This window comes from Pelodiscus sinensis, chromosome 10, assembly GCF_052426305.1.
Source record: "Pelodiscus sinensis isolate ZL-2025 chromosome 10, ASM5242630v1, whole genome shotgun sequence".
Classification (NCBI taxonomy): domain Eukaryota; kingdom Metazoa; phylum Chordata; order Testudines; family Trionychidae; genus Pelodiscus; species Pelodiscus sinensis.
In genome coordinates this window covers 4,992,300-5,009,103 of record NC_143061.1, presented here as the reverse complement: position 1 = coordinate 5,009,103, position 16,804 = coordinate 4,992,300, and the positions used below count along the sequence as shown (strand labels likewise).

The window sequence follows — 16,804 nt, the reverse complement described above, 5'->3', positions numbered from 1 at the left end:
AAACCGAGGAAAGGAAACCGCTTTGGGATATGCCGACAGCGTCCCTTCGAAAGTCCGTGCCGCTCCCTGTGGAGCTGGGAATGCGGCCACGGCCTCTCGCCACGTTCCGACCCCGGCTCCCTTGGCTGCTGGTCCCCCCACTCTGAGCACCTCTGTGGGGGGCAGAGCCCCTCGCCTGCTCTCAGCTGGGCTGGCAGCTGCGGTTACCCAGCCCATGGGACGGGCTACTTGGGAGTTCCCCGGGGCTACTGCCAGGAGACAACCGGAGGCCCCGCGGCCACTGGGCCCTGCCCAGAGGAAGGGCTTCATCCGACAGGCTCAGGGGGCACCGAGGAAAGAGCAGAACTAGGCAGGAGCAGGAGCACGTGGGGCTGGGAGTATCCGACGCGGCAGGAAGGAATTTCACACAGTACCCAAGGCGATCAGTCCGGGGCTGGGATCAACCCTTTCCCGGAGGCTCCCAGGGAGAAGAGTGCCCCAGAGCAGCTTCCTACACATCCTCTCCCCAGCAACCCCCCCTGCCCTCTCCTCAGCAGGGAGCCGGTGGCGTCCCGGGGCAGCAGGCGGGCCCAGCTACCCTTTTCAACAGAAGTTACGTTCTGATTTTTGAAAGGGTCCTAGTCTCTAGGGCAGAGTCCCCTTCCCTGTCCCCTCCCCAGCATGGCCCAGGCCCACGCCTGACGCAGCATCTGCCTGAGTCTGCAGACAGACTGCTCCCCTGCCTTTAGTGCAGCTCAGAGCATTGGCAAGCAGGGGCAGCCTGAAACTCACCAGTCTCCGGTCAGTTTCGCACCTGTTGTCCTCCGGCCAGGGCAGGCATGAAACTGCACAAAATCCCACCCATTCAGGCTGCCGCCGGTGCAGGCCCTCGAGTTGCTGCAGCCACACAGGGGAGAGGACTTCAGGGACAGAGGCCAGGTGAGGGGTGGGATTAAGAGAACGCTCCTCTTCCTTCCAGCCGCCCTCATGGGACTGGGAGGGTTTCAGATTTGCCAAACAGCTACTCGCCAGGGCTAGGAAGGAGGGGCCCCCAAGCACAGGCCACGATCAGCCCCTGGCAGGGAATTTCCACAACCTCTCCTGCCTCAGGGATGGCCACAGGAGCGAGGGGGAAGCTGGGCTTCCCAGCGGGGCCTAGTCGGTGGCCTCATAACGTCGGTGGCCCCTTTCACGTCAGCTGGCGTGGTACCCAGGAGCCCTGGAGAGGAGCACCAGGCAGCACGCTGGCTGCAGGTGTCCTGGCCGGGCAGGGCCCAGACGAGGGCCCCGAACTCGGACATCAGTGGCCCTCGGGGCTACGCTGCCTGCCCACGACTAGGAGAATCGTTCCGTGCCCAGACCACGACCGCGTGGGCCCAGCCTGCAGGCCGCCCGTTTCCACTCTCAGGAACTGGGAGGAAAAAAGAAAACCTTCATCTCTGCCCATTTCCCTTCCGAGCAAGGAAACAAACTGCCAGGGAACTTGCAGGAGAGCCGGTCTGAACGGGAACACGCCGACAGGGCCACCGTGCGGCATGCCACAGCAGCACGGCTTGCACTGAGCCTTGTCACCGCCCTAAAGGAGAATTCAGCAGTATGGGGCCTAGGACACACAGATGACTCCTCTGGCACAGACAGACAGGCTAGCTGTGCGTTCTGCGAATATTTGCCGAAGCTGCGATGAACCCAGATGCTTCCCGTGAGTACAAGCTGCCCTGGGTCCTGCGAACAACGATGAGCACGCACAAAGGAAAGCGGCGCGGATTTGGGGGACTCAGGTGCTTAGCATTCCCCTTACCTGTCCCTTTCTACTTCCGGTTCCTGCCCTCCGGACTCCCCATCGTATTCCTGGGACGGTGACAGCGCTGCCACAGTATCCCCAGGATCGCCTCCTTCCTCTGCTGCTGCACTGCCAGGTTGGAGAGGGTATGAACTGCCAGGCTCACTGCACAAAGCTGCAGCTGCTAGACACACTGCACACTGCCAAGCTCGCTGCACAGGAAAGTCACTGCTGCTGTTATAATCCGAGAAGGCGAAAAGCGGGTAGCGATGCTACTGAGCTGGATGCTGCCAGGTTCACTGCACACTGCAACAGCTGCGCACTGCCAGGTTCACTGCATACTGCCTAGCTCACGGCACACTGCCAAGCTCACTGCACAGGAAAGTCACTGCTACTGTTATAATCCAAGAAGGCGAAAAGCGGGTAGCGATGCTACTGTGCTGGATGCTGCCAGGCTCACTGCACACTGCGACAGCTGCGCACTGCCAGGTTCACTGCATACTGCCTAGCTCATGGCACACTGCCAAGCTCACTGCATGTGAAAGTCACTGCTACTGTTATACTCCAGGAACAATAAGATGGTAGCTGGATGCTGCCAGGCTCACACACAGTGCTGCGGCTGTGCACTGCCAGGTTCACTGCACGCTGCCAGGCTCACTGCACGCTAAAGGCATTGCTGCTTCTCTTATATTCCAAGCGAGTAAAATGTGGCTGCTGCACGCTGTCAAATACACTGCTTGCTCCGGCTGACCTTGGCGTACGCGATCAGGCTCCCGGCATGCGGCTTCCCAATGGCAAGCTCACTGCATAGCGATGGGGCGGTGCTGTGTGGGGCTCAGCGCATGACGAGGGGGGTGCTGCTGCTGTACACCCGGCCAGCCAGACTGGCAGAGTGGCTACGGCTGCGTCTCTCCAGGATTCAGCCCCTTCAGGGTCCTCCGGTTGGTGGTGCCTGGCTCCAGGCTCGCTCGCAAGGGCTGGTGCCGCTGGGCTCCCCGCCCGCCGTCTGCCGCCGACTTGCAGGGCTGCTGGGGACAGTGACAGCGCTGCCCGGGTGCCGGTGCCCAGCTAAGGGTCCGGGCCAGCGACAGGACTAGGCCCCCGGGCTCCCTCCTCTCATGCCCTCCACCTGCGCCGCTCGCCGCCTGCCCTCCCTGCACTGCGGCTGCTGCACGCTCAGAAAGCCCCCCGTTTCCTGCACGCCTGGGCTCAGCCACTCTGGCTCCGGAGGCTGCTCTTGCACACTGGGCCCGAGAGCCTCCTCCTGCACGCCCGGCCCGAGCACCTCCTCCTGCAGCCCGGACCCCAGCCCGCCTTCCTCCTGTAGGCCCCGCACCACCCCCCCTTTCTCCTGCTGCGAGCTCAGCTCCTCTTCCCCTTCCTCTTCCTCCTCCTCCTCCCCCTCTCCTTCCGGCTGGTGCTGCCCCCTTGGGCCCACACCCCACTCCTGGGGGGCTCCCAGGCTCACCCCTTGCTCCTGGGGGGCTCCCAGGCTCAAGCCCTGCTCCTGGGGGGCTCCCAGGCTCAAGCCCTGCTCCTGGGGGGCTCCCAGGCTCAGACCTTTCTCTTGCACCCCTGAGCCCTCCAGATCCGCCTCCTGAGGTTGCTGCTTTATGCCCCAGCTCCCATCTTCTATCTGATGCTTGTCCTGTAACCCCAGCCTCACCCCTTCTGGCACCCAAACCTGCTCTGCTGGCTTCACCTTCCCTGCCACCCGCACCCGTGTGCCTGTCCTCGTCCCTCTGGTCACCCACAGCCCCGGCCTCACCCACCCTACCTCCAGCCTCTCCCCCGCCGCCGCCCGCTGCTCCCGCACCCCCGGCCTCTCCCCCGCCACCGCCCGCTGCTCCCGCACCCCCGGCCTCTCCCCCGCCGCCGCCCGCTGCTCCCGCAACCCCGGCTTCTCCCACAGTGGCACACGCTGCTCCCGCACGCCTGGCCTCTCCCGCACCCCCGGCTTCTCCCCCACCGCCACTCGCTGCTCCTGCACCCCCGGCCTCTCTCCCACCGTCGCTCGCTGCTCCCGCACCCCCGGCCTCTCCCTCACCACTGCTCGCTGCTCCCGCACCCCCGGCCTCTCCCTCACTGCTGCTCGCTGCTCCCGCACCCCCGGCCTCTCTCCCACCGCCGCTCGCTGCTCCCGCACCCCCGGACTCTCCCTCACCGCCACTCGCTGCTCCCGCACCCCCGGCCTCTCCCTCACTGTCGCTCGCTGCTCCCACACCCCTGGCCTCTCCCTCACTGTCGCTCGCTGCTCCCACACCCCTGGCCTTTCCCTCACTGTCGCTCGCTGCTCCCGCACCCCCGGCCTCTCTCCCACCGCTGCTTGCTGCTCCCGCACCCCCGGCCTCTCCCTCACTGCCGCTTGCTGCTCCCGCACCCCCGGCCTCTCTCCCACCGCCACTCGCTGCTCCCGCACCCCTGGCCTCTCTTCCACCACCGTTTGCTGCTCCCGCACCCCTGGCCTCTCCCTCACCGCTGCTCGCTGCTCCCGCACCCCTGGCCTCTCTCCCACCGCCACTCGCTGCTCCCGCACCCCTGGCCTCTCTTCCACCACCGTTTGCTGCTCCCACACCCCCGGCCTCTCCCTCACTGCCGCTCGCTGCTCCCGCACCCCCGGCCTCTCCTGCACGCCCAGCCTCTGCTCCCGCACCCCCACCGCAGGCTCTCTGCTCACTGATTGCTCCTGCACCGCTGGCCTCCCCCCCACTGCCAACCAATGCTCCCACACCCCGGGCCTGACCTCTCTGGCCACCCACGGCTCCCGCACCCGCGGCCCTGCCCCCTGACACTGATCCCGAGCCCCCGACTCCTGCACCCCCGGGCTCAGCCCCCCCCGCTCCTGCACGCCCCCGCCCAGCCCCCACTCCTGGCAGTGCCGCTGCGCCCCCTGCCGCCGGATGGTGCAGCTGCCGCGGCGCCCCTACCTCACCGCGCCCCCGCGCGCCCCCTGCTGGCGCAGCCCCGGCCCGCGGGCGCCTCCCCGGGACCCCCGGGACGCTGCTCCGCAGCCTCCTGCCCCGGCGCCCAGGCGGCTCCGCCCCCTCGGCCCGCGCGCGCCCGCCCCCCACGGGCCCGCGCTTAAAGGGGCAGGACCCCGCCCGGGGGGGGGGGGGGCACGTGGGGGGCGGGCTGCGGCGGATGGCTGGGCTTGGGGGGGCATGAGCATGGATGTCTGTGGGGGGATGGGTGGGGGGTGGGTGTAGAGCGGATAGGTGTGGGGGGATGGGTGGGGGTGTAGGGGTAGAGCGGATAGGTGTGGGGGGATGGGTGGGGGGTGTAGGGGTAGAGCGGATAGGTGTGGGGGGATGGGTGGGGGTGTAGGGGTAGAGCGGATAGGTGTGGGGGGATGGGTGGGGGTGTAGGGGTAGAGCGGATAGGTGTGGGGGGATGGGTGGGGGTGTAGGGGTAGAGCGGATAGGTGTGGGGGGATGGGTGGGGGGTGTAGGGGTAGAGGGGATAGGTGTGGGGGGATGGGTGGGGGGTGTAGCGGTAGAGCGGATAGGTGTGGGGGGATGGGTGGGGGGTGTAGGGGTAGAGCGGATAGGTGTGGGGGGATGGGTGGGGGGTGTAGGGGTAGAGCGGATAGGTGTGGGGGGATGGGTGGGGGTGTAGGGGTAGAGCGGATAGGTGTGGGGGGATGGGTGGGGGTGTAGGGGTAGAGCGGATAGGTGTGGGGGGATGGGTGGGGGGTGTAGCGGTAGAGCGGATAGGTGTGGGGGGATGGGTGGGGGGTGTAGGGGTAGAGCGGATAGGTGTGGGGGGATGGGTGGGGGGTGTAGGGGTAGAGCGGATAGGTGTGGGGGGATGGGTGGGGGGTGTAGGGGTAGAGCGGATAGGTGTGGGGGGATGGGTGGGGGTGTAGGGGTAGAGCGGATAGGTGTGGGGGGATGGGTGGGGGTGTAGGGGTAGAGCGGATAGGTGTGGGGGGATGGGTGGGGGTGTAGGGGTAGAGCGGATAGGTGTGGGGGGATGGGTGGGGGTGTAGGGGTAGAGCAGATAGGTGTGGGGGGATGGGTGGGGGGTGTAGGGGTAGAGCGGATAGGTGTGGGGGGATGGGTGGGGGGTGTAGGGGTAGAGCGGATAGGTGTGGGGGGATGGGTGGGGGTGTAGGAGTAGAGCGGATAGGTGTGGGGCGGAGGGGTGGGTGGGTGTAGGATGGGGTGGGGATGGGACAGATATGACTGTATGTGTATGGGGGGGGGATGGCTGGACAGACAGACACACTGGGCCAGCGGTTTTCAGCCCAGACCCCACCACAGATGGTGGCTCAGGAGTCCAGGAAAAGCAACTTGTGAAGTGAAGTTTCAGATCCCGGACCAGATTCCCTGCTTGACTGCTCATTGACAAGTGCGCAAACACCCCCACCTACAGGCCCAGGCCCAAAGCGCTGGCTGGGCCACAGGAGCCAGCCCTTCAGCGCCCTTTCTGCTGCCTCCCACGCAACATTTCCAGGCAAGTTGTGTCTTAAGCTGAGCAGATGTACCACGGACACCGCACCAACAGACACCCTGCACCACGGACACTGTGCCAACAAACACCCTGCACCACGGACACCGTGCCAACAGACACCCTGTACCACGGACACCGCGCCAACGGACACCCTGTACCACGGACACCCCGCCAACGGACACCCTGCACCACGGACACCCCGCCAACGGACACCCTGCACCACGGACACCGTGCCAACAGACACCCTGCACCACGGACACCGTGCCAACAGACACCCTGTACCACGGACACCGCACCAACGGACACCCTGCACCACGGACACTGTGCCAACAGACACCCTGCACCACGGACACCGTGCCAACGGACACCCTGTACCACGGACACCGCGCCAACGGACACCCTGCACCACGGACACCCCGCCAACAGACACCCTGCACCACGGACACCGCGCCAACGGACACCCTGCACCACGGACACCCCACCAACGGACACCCTGTACCACGGACACCGCGCCAACGGACACCCTGTACCACGGACACCGCGCCAACGGACACCCTGCACCACGGACACCGCGCCAACGGACACCCTGCACCACGGACACCGCGCCAACAGACACCCTGCACCACGGACACCGCGCCAACGGATTTCCCCTGCCAGCCTGGGCACCGTGCACTGGGCTATCAGGCAGGGCGCTGCTGGAGGCACAGAGACTGACTGCCCTGGAGAGACAGGCACCCTAGCCGGACAGGAGCTGTCTCTCCCTCACAGACCCAAGCCCCACTTCCTCTGTGCCCCTCTGTTCCTGCTTGTTGGGACAGTTCCCACCTGCCTCTGTTCGGGGGCCGACAGGCCCTCTTAGAAGTCCAGAGTCCCGGGCCCCCTCCAGCTTTTGAGGCCCCTCGCCATAATAAAAATAAGACATGACGATGCATGAAAACAAAACAAGGCACCAAAAAAGCGTGAAACATCACGTGCATATTTGTCACTGTAACCGACGCCTTTCGAGCCCTTTCCTGTGCCAATGGGCATAAAACCCAGCAGCAAAGCCGGTCAGGAGCCAAACAATCGGAATGTGAGGCCTGCTTGAGTTTGAGGCCCAGACCAAAGGGCTCTCCGGGCCCCTCTGCTTGGCCCTGGGTGCTGAAAACGCTGCCCAGAGGCAGGCGCGGCCAGCGGGCGTGAGCCGTGCTGCGGCCCTTTTAGTTAGCCGGGTCGCTGGGCTGGATGCCAGAAGAACATGGGAACGGCCACACTGGGTCAGACCAAAGGTCCGTCTAGGCCAGTGTCCTGTCTTCAGCAGAGCAGGGAATCCCCACGGGATCGACCCAGGGCCGCTGCGAGCCGCCCATTCCCAGCTTCTGACAAACAGGCTAGCACAGGGTGGGCAATCATTTTTGCCCAGGGGCCACTTCCAAAATTTTCGAAGTAGCCCTGGGCCACCCTGGAAGGGGCAGGGCCTAAACAAGAAGGGGTGGGGCTACCACGCCTCCAGGCTGTGATTGGCCTGGGGATGGGGGAGCCCCTTTGCCCCCTCTTCCCACTAGGCACCCATGCCCTTGGCACATTCCCGCACCCCCAGGCCAATCATGGCCTTTGAGGTGCCCGGGCTCCTCGCAGGGCCGGAGCAGGATGAAGGAAGCTTCACGCAGCTCTCCTGACCCCAGACCCTGATTGGCCTGAGGGCGGGGGAGCATGCAACGCTTCCTCCACTCCCCCCCCCCCGCCCTGCGAGCAGCATGCAGCGCTTCAAAGCACCACGTGCTCCTGGCAGGGCAGAAGGAGGCTTCACATGCTCCCCCACCCCCAGGCCTTAATTGGCCTGGGGAGCAGCACCTTTTGCCCACCCCTGGACTAGACACACCATCCCCACCCATCCTGGCTAATAGCCATTGATGGACCTCACCTCCATGAATGTATCTAGCTCTTTTTTTTAACTCTGTTATAGTCTTGGCCTTCCCAACATCCTCTGGCGAGGAGTTCCACAGGTTGACCGTGTGCTGTATGAAGAAGAACTTCCTTTGGTTTGTTTTAAACCTGCTGCCTATTCCTGTCATTTGGTGACCCCTTGTTCTTGTGACCTCTAGTTTTTGGGTTATGGGAAGGAATAAATCACTCCTCTTTATTCACTTCTTTTCTCCACACCAGTCATGAGCTGATGAATGCCTAGCAGCTCTCCCTAAGGCCTCTCTTTTCCAAGCTGAACAGTCCTCGTTCTACTAATCTGTCTTCATATCGCAGCCATTTCGTACCCCTCCTCATGTCTCTGGATGTCCCTAATCCCTAGGTGCCGGGGCGCAGCATTAGAGCGGGTCGGGTGCGAGTCTGTTCTGTGTTGCTGGAAGGCAGGCAGAGCCCTTACCCCCAGCTATGGACTCCAACATGGGCAGTGGGTGAAGCCCCGCCCCTTCCGCCCAAAGCCACACCCCTTGCCCCAGCACCATGTCCCTTCACAACCTATCCCCCGCCCCCCCCCCCCCGCCAAATCTGGCCAAACCCCAGCTGAAGGCCAGGAGCAGCCCTAACCCCTCCCGGGTGGCTGGGCAGCATACACAGTGTTGGGAAGGCAGCATTACCCGCCACCCATGGGCCACATCCTCCCTACGCTTGCCTCTCCCACTCCCACCAAGGACGAGTCCTCCGCCAGTATAAATCAGCGTGTTGTCACTGGCGCTTCTTCTCCACACCCTAACCCTCCCCCGAGGAGGTGGCTCGGCCTCTGTTCCTGGTGCCACTGGCACTATCGAGAGAACGGGAGAGAAGGCTCAAGAAAAGAAAGGGGCCCATCTCTTCACGAGGTGCCCAAAGGGCTGGAGGTGGGAGCAGCTCAGAGAAGAGCAGGGTTGATTGCCCCCTGCCTGTATTACAAGAACTCAAGTTAATAGGGAGCAGGTTTTAAAATAAATCCCCCGGAAACATTTCTTCACGCAATGCCCAGCCAACCTGTGGAACTCCTTGCCGAGGGACGTCAGGAAGGCCCAAATTAATAGGGGTCAACAAAGAATGAGAGAAATGCAAGGACAGGCCCATCAATGGCTATTAGCCAAGATGGTCAGGGATGCGGCCCTGGGCTCGAAGCGTCCCTAGCCAGGGACTGCCAGAAGCAGGCATCAGGGAGTGGATCACTTGATGGTTACCTGCTTCCGCTGTTGGAAGACAGGACTTGGGGCTAGATGGGCCTTTGCACTCGGTAAGGATAAGGCCTTTTTCTGCAGTAGTATTGGAAGGCCTGAAGCCTAAGGCAGTGGTGGGTAACCTGCAGCCCGTCCAGGTTCTCTGTGCGGCCTGCAAGACACTAGCCCATGCGCAGGGTTGCCAGATTCTGCTGGTTTCTGCCCATGTGGGCTTTTTGCTCCGGGTGACAAGCACGTACAGCCAGGACAGGTGTGGCGAGGTGCGCGCTGGCTGCACATAACACTGCCCATGAGAGCCGCATGCTCCCCCTGCAGCCAGTCCCGGCACCGCTGTGTTCTAGGTACACAAGCACAGCTAGCAAAGGACCCTGTCCTGGGCCATCGTCCTGGTTACCACAAGCTTGCGGCCCCCTGAGATGATGCTCACTGGCCTCGGCTGCCCATCGCTCTTCGCCCGCGGCCAGATTAAAAGAGCAGCCGCCAGTCGCTTAAAAGCAGGAAGTCATCCCCACACTCCATGTAAATGACATTAAACTAGCATCATAGCAGGCTGCTGAGGAGACCCTGCGTTAACGGCACCCAGTATCAGCAAAGATGATGGGCTGTGCCCACAAAAGCTCACGCTACTCTCTCTATTTTGTTGTTAGCCTCTAAGGTGCCCCAGGACTGCTCATAGATCTGGAGATGGTTAAACAAAACGTTGCTTGATAGCATCCCGTCTGGCAAGAGCTGGGCTTGTGAAACCCTCGTTTCTTTACTGTTGGATCATTACGGTCCCCGCCTTCCTATTATTTGTCTGCATGATCCCAGTCTGGTCCTTTCATTGGGTCTGTCTGCTGCATAATTAATTTTGCTCGGTGTAAATCGATTAGGGCGGTGGGGTAGGGTTGGGTAGGTAATTCTGTTGTGGTATGTTAGGATTGGGTAGTAACAGTTCAGTAAAATAATTGGTTATGGTAGAGCAAAGCAGGACTCGGCAGACAGGATACTGGTCTTACGTTCACTATACGAACTGGGGCCCAAAAGAAAGTTCTTTGGGAAGTGTGACGTAGTGGGGGTACTTGCTGGGCTGTGGTGACCCCTGCTGTCTGGAGCAAGACCCAGCAGGGAAAACCTCGCTAGGCAGAGGTAAGGCCAAACTGGTTGAACCAGTGGCCAGACACCCCCCATGGAGAGGAACAAAGGAAGGTGGATGCTGCCCTGACTGGGGGGGCAGGGCTGCAAGGGAATTTAGTTAGTTACTGTGGGAGAGCATGGAGGAGAGCCTAGGAGAAGGGGCTGGAGTTTAGGGGCCCAGTCTCCCCCATCTCAAGGGGGCCTGAGGCATCCTAGCCCAGCTCTGGGACCAGACTACATCTGTGCTGTGCTGTATCCTGGAGAGGCAATAAACTTCCTCTATTCCACCGGCTGGTGAAGTCTGTTTGTGCCATTTCGGGGTGCAGGAGACGGGGAACCCCCAACGCGCCGTCACACTGGTGTCAGAAGTGGGATGCACTGCACCCCGTGGATGAAGCTCCCAGCGGCAAGCGACAAGGCGCAGTAGAAGCAAGAGCCCTGGAGCCAGGCGTGCTGGAGACAGAGCGAAGCGGTTCCTGGGAATCGTGGGGCGCTGCAGCACTAGACTGGTGAGTCTGCACCAAGGGGACCAGCGGGCAGATGGCCTACGCCCGACTCTTGAAGGCAGAGCTGGTGGGGCTGTGCAGAGAGAGGGGCTTGCCTGTGCGGAAAGCAACCAAGGCCCAGCTGATTACCCAGCTGGAAGAGAATGACCAGCCACAGGGCCAGGATCTTGTCCCCAGGGGAAGCAGCCAGACCCCCCCTGAGAGTGTGTCAGGCTCAGAGAGGGGGAGGAGCGCTGGAACCCAACGGAGAGATGAGACAGCGTCTCCCGGGAGGCCTGCAAGCTGTAGCCCATCTAGGGCAGGGGACAGCCCAGCGGAGCTGCGGCGGCTGGAGATCCAGCTGCGGATCAGGGAATTGGAAGTAGAGGACCGAGAGAGGGAGCGCCAGGACCGAGAGAGGGAGCGCCAAGACCGAGAGAAGGAGCGCCAAGATCGAGAGAGGCAGCGACAGCAGGAGTTGGCCATGGCAGAGCGGAGAACCGGCGGGGCACCGGCTGCGCCAAGTGCGGATGGGCCCCAGGGTCCCAGGACTGCCAGATGCTTGGAGAGGCCCGTGGTGGCCCAATTGAAGGACGTGGGCGACATAGACGGGTTCCTCAGCTCCTTTGAGAGGGCCTGTGGACTGCAACGGGTTCCCCCAGCTGACTGGCTGCAGGAGCTCATCCCCGCACTGAGCCAGGAGGCGGCCGGAGTGCTCAGTCAGCTGGAGGACCTACAGCCAGGGGATTACAACCGAGTCAAGGAGGCCCTGCTGCACAAGTTTGGGCTGACCCCCGAGATGTACAGGAAGAAGTTCCGGGGGGTACAGAAAGGGCCACGGGAGACCTATGTGGACCTGGCCTCCCGCCTGGCGCAATACTGCCGCAAGTGGGTGTCTGGAGTCGGAGCCCAGACCGCAGAGGAGCTGCTCAAGCTGGTCATGATGGAGCAGTTCTAGGAAGCGTGCCCACCCAAACTGAGGCTGTGGCTCAAGGACCGGAGACCAGAGAACCCCCAGGAGGCCGGGAGACTGGCGGATGAGTTCACGGAGAGCCGGTCCGGGTGTGAACGGGAGTCCCGGAGAGAGAGGGAACCGCGCAGAGACCAGATCTCGGCTGAGCGACGGAGGGAGTCAACTACGGGGCGAGACCAAGGAACAGGTCGTCTGCGCCCCAGAGAACCAGCCAGGGCCTGGACAGAGACAGCCCAAAGCCTAACTTGCCATCGCTGTGGGCAAAAAGGCCACAAGAGGGCTCAGTGCACCAGGTCCCAGGACCGGGGACTTTCCAGGGTTAACTGGCTGGGGCGGGAGGAAGGGCAGGCTGCCCCAGAGGCAGGGGCTGGCAGGCAAACCTCAGCTCAGAGAGAGGGGAAGGATGCTCAGTGCACCTCCCCTGGGAGGTCTGATTCTCAGGAGGCGGATTTCTCCGTGTACCGGGTGGGGGCAGGACGGCCCCTGCGGAGCGAGTGCCTCATACCCCTGGAGGTGGATGGTAGGAAGGTGATGGGCTTCTGGGACACGGGGGCGGAGGTGACTCTGGCCCGATCCGACATAGTGGCCCCATGAATCCCAGCGGGCTCTAGTCACTACCCGGAGCCAGAGCCAGCGGGGGGCTGACAACGTGGGTCCAGGGAAGGACTCCTGGCAGCGTCCTCAGGGTCCCATCCCAGTGGACACGGGGTCCAGCCAGGCTGGGACTCCGGACCTAGGCAGAGGTGGGGGACAGGTCCCGATCCCTGCCTCAGCAGCTGAATTCCAGGCTGAGGTGCAGGCAGACCCCTCCTTGCAGAGGCTGAGGGACCAGGCTGGCCTCCATGCAGCTCAGCCCCGGGGGAGAGGTGGCCAGGAGAGATTCCTGCAGGAGCGTGGGCTCCTGTTCCGTGAGTGGCTCCCCCCCAGGAAGGCGAGGGCATGGGGGGTCCAGCGGCAGCTGGTCATCCCCCGAAAGTATCGCCTCAAGCTGCTGTATTTGGCCCACGATGTCCCCGTTGGGGGCCACCGGGGGATCCGGAGCACCCGGCTGAAGCTGCTCCAGCACTTCTATTGGCCAGGAATCTTTACAGCCGTGCGGCGGTACTGCCGGTCCTGTGACTCCTGCCAGAGGGGCGGGAAGGCCCAAGACAGGAGGAAAGCGGCTTGGGGGGCTCTACCCCAGATAGACCCTCTGGGCTTGCTGAGAGAGTTATGGGAGGGGAAGACCTCCCTGGATGGAGCTTCGGGGGTGGAAGCCGCCCTGGCTGTCCAGAGAAGGCTCACTGGGCTCATGGCCCCGGCCCGAGAGAACCTGGCCAGAGATCAAGGCCAGCGGAAGGGTGGGTGTGACCCCCGAGGACAGGCCTGTGCCAGTCGCCCTGGAGCGGGGCGGCGAGTGGACAGAGGGAAGCCAGCTCATGTGGGGCCTTGCCACGGCCGGCCCGAGTCAAGGGGAGCACCCATGTCCCCGGGGCGGGTTCCCACGCAGAGGACCCGAACTTCCCTAGGTCACGAGCGGAGTGTCCCTGCTCAGTTCGCTCTCGGAGGGGGGAGAACTGTGACGTAGTGGGGGTACTCGCTGGGCTGTGGTGACCCCTGCTGTCTGGAGCAAGACCCAGCAGGGAAAACCTCGCTAGGCAGAGGTAAGGCCAAACTGGTTGAACCAGTGGCCAGACACCCCCCATGGAGAGGAACAAAGGAAGGTGGATGCTGCCCTGACTGGGGGGGCAGGGCTGCAAGGGAATTTAGTTAGTTACTGTGGGAGAGCATGGAGGAGAGCCTAGGAGAAGGGGCTGGAGTTTAGGGGCCCAGTCTCCCCCATCTCAAGGGGGCCTGAGGCATCCTAGCCCAGCTCTGGGACCAGACTACATCTGTGCTGTGCTGTATCCTGGAGAGGCAATAAACTTCCTCTGTTTCACCGGCTGGTGAAGTCTGTTTGTGCCATTTCGGGGTGCAGGAGACGGGGAACCCCCAACGCACCGTCACAGGAAGCTACTCCAGACTCCGAGAACACCCCCCAGCGACCACAAAGTCAGGCAAGGATGGAAGGCACCCGGCCAGGTGTATTGTCAAAGGAAGTACAGTCATAGTTGGCAGTAGACTCTACGCCTGTGTGCCCCCCAGGAATGCACCAGCTGAGTCAGTGGGAAGTGCCACTGCCCCCTAAGCTGGACAACAGCCCCTTCAAGACACCATTTTATAGGCAAGTACAAATTACACCTCACTCCTGACACGTCAGGTCACCACCCTCTGGCGTTACTTAGATACCACCCATCATCCTGCCCCTGGTGATTTCATCTGAGTGTCTCTATCACACTGTCTTAGACTCTTTCCTGAACTCGGGTCAGGGTGACCCTGTTATCAGTGGGGACTGTTGGCCCCCAGGCTCTTAACAAGCTAGTGGTACCACCCTCCTAGAACTTTCAACCTATGCCTGGTACCAATTACTGTTTCACAGCCGGTACCTGGTACCAGTCTCAGGTCTACACCTGGACCTGCTGTTTTACACTCAGCCCTGTTCGTGCCAAGTTCCATGGGCAGTGGCCTGCCGCTTGCTTTATCTTAGCCAAGTGGGGTCCCACGTTAGCCAGGCCTGTGACGCAGGGACTTTTTCCAGGCCCCCCTCTTACTCCACCTACCACCGCAGAGCTTCCCCTGTGGTTGGCACAGCTGCCTTCAAATGGAGTCAGGAGCCGATGCGCAGGCAGGCCGCTGTCTCGTTTCCGTGCTGATGGTTTCAAGCAAGCTTCCAACCAGCTTTGTAGCCTCCCTCTTCCACCGATGGAAGATACCTGGGTTTGGCTTCGACAGACATGCTGTGGGCACGTTCCAACCCTTCACCCCCCCCCCCCCCAAGGCATTTCGGCTGCCTACGTGACATGCACTAGCTAGGGCAAGAAGCTACTTAAATAGGATGCACATGAGTCATCCCGCCCCAGGGCAAGCGAGCCTGGCCCAGCCCAAACACTCATTGAAAATAGGTGCCTGACTTGCTGCAAAGCCTCCAGGGGCCTGTTCTCCTGCACTTGGCTGTTGCCTGTTATTTCTGAACACAAACCAGGAGGGATGGCTGCCTCCAACAAGCAAGACCTTGCGCGTAGGCAACCCGATTCCATCCCTCCGGAGCACGGATTGCTCACACAACATCGGGATGCGCTCCACCTGCCTCTGGCCTTCGCACCGCCAGTGACTAAGCTTCACCACTCAAAGCACAGCATGAAGCTGCTAAGGAGTGGCAGAAAACTCTTGGGGGAGGGAAGAGAGGAGAGGAGAAGTGATTACCTACAATTTTAACCAGGAACTTGATCCTGCCCATGGGTGGTGGGTGTGAGGCAAGGGAAGGCCCACACCATCCTTAGTCCTGTGCAGCAGCCCCACTAAGAACTGGTCCTACCTGTGCCCCAGCCTAATCCTTGGCACCGTAGCTGTCAGGTCCATCCCCCCCTCCCCCCACTAGAAACATGCAATGGCCATGGAACTACGCACAGGGCAGAAACATGGATCAGCCTGTTCACGCCCCTGGAGGGGCCCTGCCTTCCCCACCCCAACGCCCAGCTAGAGTCTGCCCACTTCTCTGGAGAGAAGGAATAGAATCTAGTGGGGCTAGAGCTGCAAAAAGGATCCACAGGTAAGTGCAGCTGTGAGGTGGGTACCTGCCAACTCAGGGTTCTTGGCACAAGGCGTGTGTAGTCAAAAGTGAGCCACGGATGCCTGAAGCCACCTGCAATGCCCCACAACACGCAGGGCTCTGAGGAGCCGAGTGGGATTTCAGACACTCCAGTCAGGCACTGGGGCAGGGGAGTGAAAGCCAGAAATGAAATGTACCATAGCTCCACCAGCCATGTCACTTCCTCTCAGTGTGGTGCCAGGCTGGGTCAGCGTCAACGCCCCTTTCTCCCTTGACATTTACCACAGGGAGGGAGGCACCTGCTCCTCTCCACTGTCTCCAGTCTTGGGCTGGTTTTGCTTAGTGGGTTGAACCTCCCAGTGTGTGAAGGGCTGGTGACAGGCGCCAACACTCCCTGCAGCATTAGCACACGCAGGAAGTGATCCCACTATCCACAGCAGTGTAAGGTTCCCCCGGATGCTCAGCACTACAGGTGAGCTGAGAACACCTGGCAGGAATCACAGCAGGGCAGCCTTGTCAGGACACCAAAAGCCAAGTAGGGGGACACAGCCCTTTCAGCCTCACAGGTTCTGAGGGTTCCCCCTTCTTGCATTAATTGTGGGGTTTGTTCTCCAGATGGGGAGCAGGAGGCAGCAGTGTGCTGTGCCCACAAAAGCTCACACTTTGTACATCTGAAGGGCTACAGGACCACTCTGGCAGGAACGGCATTTATAGGACTGTCAGCCAACCATCCTATTGCTGCCCCAGAGAAAGGGCTCAGGAATTCCCAATCCCAGCTGTTGGTACTTTCTTGAATGGGTTTTGCAAGCTGGGGAGTTTGGCCACAGCTGCTCAGCTCTGTAGACCAGCACGTTGTGCCAGAATCATGCATGGCATGCCACATGCTGGGGGAGGTGTGTGGGGGGGGAAGGGCAGAGAAGAAAGCCAGGCTCTTGCCCAGCTAAGCACATGGCTACCTTCCAGCTCTCCAGGCCTAGGAAGACCACTTTGCACTACCCCTGGTAATTCTGGTGGAACTGCAGGCCTGCTTTGCCACATCCCATGCAGTCTAAGACTGGCCTTGGTGTCCTGCCCCTTTAACAGCCCTTGGGACCAGGCTGCTTGTGGGTATGTAGCCTCTAGGACACCAAGAGCCTCAAAAGCTAACTGCAGTGACTCTAGTCTGGAGCAATGGCTCTGAAGCAAGGTTAACAGCACAGGGTGAAGCCCCACAACAGCTCTGAAACTACAGAGTTTGGTCTCCCCCAAAGTGGCTACACC

The 16,804-nt window shown here is 61.8% G+C and overlaps 1 protein-coding gene across 1 annotated transcript in view; it reads right to left on the bottom strand.

The window, feature by feature from the left end:
* The window catches only part of TNK2 (tyrosine kinase non receptor 2), a 54,643-nt gene extending 52,329 nt beyond the window's left edge, over positions 1 to 2,314 (bottom strand). The window contains exon 1 of the mRNA XM_089780712.1: positions 1,778 to 2,314. The gene's annotated coding sequence lies outside the window, so the exon portion shown is untranslated. The remainder of the gene's footprint in view (positions 1 to 1,777) is intronic.
* Between the last annotated feature and the right edge of the window lie 14,490 nt (positions 2,315 to 16,804).